Here is a 6317-nt window from a genome sequence, read left to right as displayed (position 1 = left end):
TGGTCACTTGAAAGCTTTGTTTTCTGGAACATGCTAATGAGCATCTTTTGTAAAAGGTTGCATGAAGGAAAACATCCCCGAAATGCGTGTGAGTCATGAAACATTCATGATAATAAACATTGCAAAAGAAATGATTGTTTTCTTGGCCCCCCTCCCATTGATGCTTTCCAGAAACCATTGACAGCCGCAGCAAAGCTCTTTTGCTAGTTGTATCAAATTGCTTTTTCGGTCATATAACTCAATCCAATTGTTTTGCTTAAATTTAAAGCAACGGGAAAGACAGGAGTCAGAAGTTGTTCCTTCCCGGGTTTCCCGCTTTGTAAAATCGACGCCCGATGGTATTGCTGTTGTCCATAATTTCCAGCAGGCGGCGCTGTTAGCCTTTTTAAGATCAGATGACCTTCGGCGACGCAAATGATTCGGCGTGAGTCCAGAAACTTCACTACGCGTCATCCTCCAATTTAAGTGTTCAGTGCAGGAGACGCTACTTAATTCAGGTTCTGCTATGTTTACATTCATATTAGTTTTTTAAAATATGTATTTCCAGCCTGAATGACAAAATCAGACAAAAGCACTACAGTCGAGCAGCAAATGAAGAAAGAATGCTTAGTTATTGCTACACTTGGCCTGGAAGTCGTTTTGTTACAAATATTTAAAGCAGTATTACCCCAATTAGGAAGGATTGCTGGATGCATGGATGTCATTTTCACAACCACATGTATTGTATTCTTTTCCCAAGCGTACATATACTGTAATTTAAAAGAGATTCAGGTTCATGTGAATCATCCAGGGGCTATAAAACCCCTGAATTTTAAGATAGAAGGTCATGAAAAACAAACACCTGCTTTTTTAATAGCTGCACGGCCTTGGGGCTCGTCGTAATTCTTCACAGGTGAGTGGTTCATAGTGTCTTATTAGTTGAACTGCATTGTGAAAAATTGTCAACAAAATAGCCTGACACGACACAAACATCATGTGTCTATATTTTGTTTGTTCTTGTTTCTGCATGCAATAAAAATGTTACCATGTTCTTATATTTCACACGTTAAACCCACATGAGAGAAAATGTAATTTTGCAGAAGGGGTTGGGTGAAAATAAGCTTAAAATTTCAAGGGCTAATTTGACTTGTTTTATTCTGCTAATTAAGGGAGGCAGCCATGCATGGATTGAGTAGCTCCACATATGGTGTTGTGCTGCTGTGTACTGTGGCCGTGAGGAAAGTCACTTTTAGTCAGCAGCCATCCAACATGCGCACACACACACACACACAGACAAACTCACACGCACACACATCCATCAGGATGACTAAATTGAAATATGCACTGTTTTGCAATTTAGCGGTGATGAGCCATTTTTATTTAAGATAGCAGCTACATTAGATGACAGAGAGGCAGTGGATCTTCTGATGGCTATTTCTCTGGTAGTTACAGATCAACCTGTACAGTTATTAAAACATGTTTCACAATATATTGTGTGGACCGCCACACATTTGCAGTTCGGCCAGTGTAAATTCTCTGTAAAACGTTTTTGTTCTGTGAACTTTGTTTATCACGGGAAAAAAATATCTGTATACAGTTTGGCAAAATAACTAAATAAAATTAGAAAGATTATTTTTTTAGTTTTGTATGATATGCATTTTATACAAATGTATACATTTTTAAGTTTTCACAATTTGCAAGGTGGTGGTGGTAATTTAACCCAAAAATGCAGGCAGGGGAAGGAGTAGCCTGTGTTTGAAAAAGTGTATTAAATAATATGAGCAGGAACAAAATCTCAAACAACCAAGTCATCAGAAGAAAAACATCCAAAGTAGCAAACAAAACCAGGAGTAAAACATTACAAGACGTAACAAACCTGAAAATGACCCGACGCTGAATGGTTGTGCCGCGAGTCCTTTTAACTGCCACTAATTAAAACGACCAACACCTATGCAGCTACTGGGGGAAAACAGTGCCACCCGTTGGTCACAAACTGAAACGCTGTCAGCCGTAACAAAGCCACAAAAAAATAATTCATACTTAAAATACAGTAAAGTCTCGTTGTATCGATATTCAAGGGAGTCCGAAAAAATATCGATATAACCGGGACTATCGATATATCCGACCCTGTTTGCATGTAATTTTCTCCGTGCGTGCATAGAAATAGTATCGATATAACCGGGACTATCGATATATCCGATATCGATATAACGAGACTTTACTGTAATAGTTTTGCCACACCATAAACATATAAAAGTAAATAATACGGCATAATCCATAACCACAGCTCAGCGGAACATTGTAAAGCTTGTCTAAGGCCTCCAGTTTGTTATATGAAGGTCCACCGGTTTCGACTCAGTAAACACAGAACCACTAACTGCTACATTGGTCCAGCGGCCTTCAAAGCAGAGCAGGCCCCACACATTCACCGTTTGCCTTCATCCATCTAACTGTGCTTTGATTGACAGATAACTACTTAACTGTGTACACTGGACTGCACTGCTACAGTCATTCATCATCATCATCATTATCATACCTGTTGACATGAACATACTGTAAACATACTTGTGTCCTTAGTTGCTTAGTGTTTGTTGTGCTATGATTGTCGAGCTACATTTCGGCATGGGTACTTTTGGATTATTGACCGTGATATATGTATGGTTTAAAGTTTTAATAAAGGCACTTGTAATGTTTTTAGGGGAGATTAAATCATTCATCAGAATACTAGCGATTGACTGGCAACCAATTCAGGGTGTCCCCCGCCTCGTGCCCGAAGACAGCTGGGATAGGCTCCAGCACCCCCGCGACCCTAATGAGGAACAAGCGGTCAGGAAAATGGATGGATGGATGGAATACAAGAATATCAGCCGGACACAGGCAAACACACCTGCTTGCCCATTCATGTATGTAAACTTGAGTACATATACATAATATTGTGTATGGCCAGAATCAGAAAGCCTTTAATTGTCCCACAATGGGAAAATTTGCATTTACAAATTTGCAGACGCAACAGAAAATCAAATCACATATATACAGCCACCAAATAATGCATAAAAAGCCTCCCAATAGCACCCACTTGCAATCAATTGAAAGCATGACAGCTTTCGCCATTCTGACACCCAAGGTAACTTGTGTCCTTTGTCAAAGCAAGTGCTTGTGCCACCATGGCAGCTTGAGCTAGAAGGCAGAGGCAAGAAAGGGTGGGCTTGTTGAACGGGTGTCGCGGATGTCTTCTGAATGATCATCTTGCAGAATGCAGAGTCATGCCAAGATTCAACGAGGGAGTGTGCAGCCTGTCTATTATTATAATGATATTTGAATGTGTCTGATTCATGTATTGTAAATGTGAATAAACCATGATGCAGAAGAGTCTGTGAATTGGGGTAATATTTTTTTTCATTGCAGTCAGTTTTCAGCTGCATAGCCCCACCAGTGGGAGCTTGCTTTAGTTGCAGTCTACATTCCATCGCTAAAGGCTGCTAAATCCCTCAAGTCAATGAATTATCCATTCATTCATGCATTTTTTAATCTATTTATTCACACGAGGGCCCATCATAGCTATGTTTGAGCCTAAGGCAGGTTACACAACAAGAAACCATAAAGACTCATAATCACACCTGCGGACAGTTTAAAGGGGTCCATGAACCTGTCATACATGTTTTTTTTGGAATGGGAGAGGAAACTAGAATACCCAGAGAAAACCCACGCAGGAATGGGGAGAACATGCAAATCAAAGCCAAAGCCAAAATTGAGCCCTACACTACTGCACTGCAAGGCAGACATGCTAATCACTTGACCACTATGCTGCTCTCAAAGTATTAACGTGAGAAGATTTCATCAAATAAACCCACTGTACAATTACAAGACACAATATTTTTCTTCTCCCTTTCAATGTATCAATCAGCATTTGTTCATGTTTCTACATTTATGCTTGCGTTCCAGCTAATAAATGTTCACAGTGAACATGCAATCATGTAGAGCAATTCCGGCTTGTTCTGCCAACTCTGGAGCCACTAGGCGCCTGAGGTTGTCTCTGGGGTTTTTGCACTGCAGGCCTTCTAAGTTTGCTAACGTCAAAGGCTGTCCTTCTGAGGTTTATGATGTTACTCTGAGTGTGTGTGTGTGCGTGTGTGTGTGTGCGTGTGCGTGTGCGTGTGTGTGTGTGTGTGTGTGTGTGTGTGTGTGTGTGTGTGTGTGTGTGTGTGTGTGTGTGTGTCTGCGTGTGTGCGTGCGTGTGCGTATGTGTGCGCGCCAGAGTGTCTCATCTCCAGCCTCTGGCATGGTCAGGTCCAATTTCTATCACAGCACTCGTTGGATGAGCAAAAGAAATGGTTTGCTCCACCACTGCAATGCACCAGTCAGCCTTCCCACTTGTACCTTTTTTCCATGAGTCCACAATGCAGTCCCATACTTCCCTCATCATCATCACCATCCCGTCACAGCTGTACAGTATGTATTGGATGTACCTTTATTCCTCTCGCAGTGGAGAAATTTACATTTCACTGGAGCAAAGTTATAAAAGGAAGAGGAAAGGCTTGTTGTGCCCTGTACCTTAGCGTGTCAGATTTCATCATGGGTGGACACTAACTCCTATTGGGATTGTTCCAAGAGAGCCCATGTGCTGTGTTGATGAAAATATTTTGCTCATGACGCAATTTATATGACTCACCAGCAGAGTTTGGTCCTATCACACAACAAAGACAATCACGCAATGGAGTCAACATATGTCATACAGTGAGACCTCAACTTACAAACACCTCAACTTACAAACTTTTTGTCTTACAAACGTCAAATTTATGAAAATTAAACCTTATAATAAGCACTATTTTCATAATACACACCCACCACGGCTGGCGGAGTGATCTTCGGCGGAAGCACACGACCGAACAGCACCAGAGGTTAAGTTACCAACAGTCCTTATGGAAGGTGACTCTCCTTCCATAAGCCATCAACGACCATCAAAAAGGTAAATAAAACTTTATTTTACAGCACAGTTTATTTCTTTAATTACAGTCCTCATGTAATGCACCTCTCTTTCCAAACAGCAATTCCCTTTGACCTTCGACCTCCAACGCCATTCCATCAAGTTGTGCCCTGTACCTTAGCGTGTCAGATTTCATCATGGGTGGACACTAACTCCTATTGGGATTGTTCCAAGAGAGCCCATGTGCTCAATGACCATCACAAATGTAAATAAAGTGACTTTATGATACAATGCAGTGTATTTCTTTCATTACAATACAATAGCATATTTATTATACATAGAATAAGGTATGTTGTGTGTAGATTTAAGGCTTATTTAGTTGAAAAGTATATTTTATGGAAACGCGGGAACGGATTATTCCCATTTTAATGGTTTCCTATGGGAAATATTTTTTTGAGATACACACTTTTCACCTTACACACTCTGTCTGGGAACCAATTAAGTTCGTAAGTTGAGGTCTCACTGTATTTCTTAAGTATGTGCTGCGGCTTCACATTCACCCAGGAGGTTATGGGAAGGAAGAGAAGGTTGCTTGCCAGGCCAAGGAGACTTAAACAAATCACATTGATTATGTTTTGGGTCATTTTTACCCATACGTAAAAATCCACACAAAACGGTCAAATCATAGGTGTCATTAGCAACAACTGTTTCTGAGATCTTATAAACATACTTGAAAATAGAGACAACGTATTTTGTATCCCATTGGGATAGTTTAGAACTGTTTTGAAGAAATGAAAAGGAAAGAATATCCAGTGCTTTAGTCAACACAAAAATGGAAACGGGTAAAATTGACCCCATAATATGAGGGTTAAAACAGCAACCAGTGATCTTACCACTGAAAAGTGGTGACAAAAGGAGGCCTACAAAATATAGGGTTTCATGCGTGTCCTCATGCACATATAGACAAACAATTATCCACACTATATATATATATATATATATATATATATATATATATATATATATATATATATATATATATATATATATATACAGTGGAACCTCGGTTCTCGACCAAAATCCGTTCCAGAACCCTGTTCGAAAAGCGATTTTTTCGAACATCGAAATCATTTTTCCCATTACAAATAATGTAAATCATTTTAATCCGTTCCAACACCCTGAATGTTTATCGTTTTAGTATTTTATACATTATTTTATGCCTGAAATTACACATTAAAATGCTGACCAACACATAAAAAGCAATGTATATCTCAGAAAATGTTAAGCAAAATGGCAAAGACACAAACATAAACATAAATGTAACCCAGGCTAATCGTACGTTTGCGTTATCGTAATCTTCCGTGCGAAAGATTACGCAAACATGAACGTGTAAAAATAAAAAAAGGATAAATTA

This window comes from Hippocampus bargibanti, linkage group LG01, assembly GCF_051943395.1.
Source record: "Hippocampus bargibanti isolate YZ-2025 linkage group LG01, ASM5194339v1, whole genome shotgun sequence".
NCBI classification, from domain to species: Eukaryota; Metazoa; Chordata; class Actinopteri; order Syngnathiformes; family Syngnathidae; genus Hippocampus; species Hippocampus bargibanti.
This window is presented reverse-complemented; position numbering follows the sequence as displayed.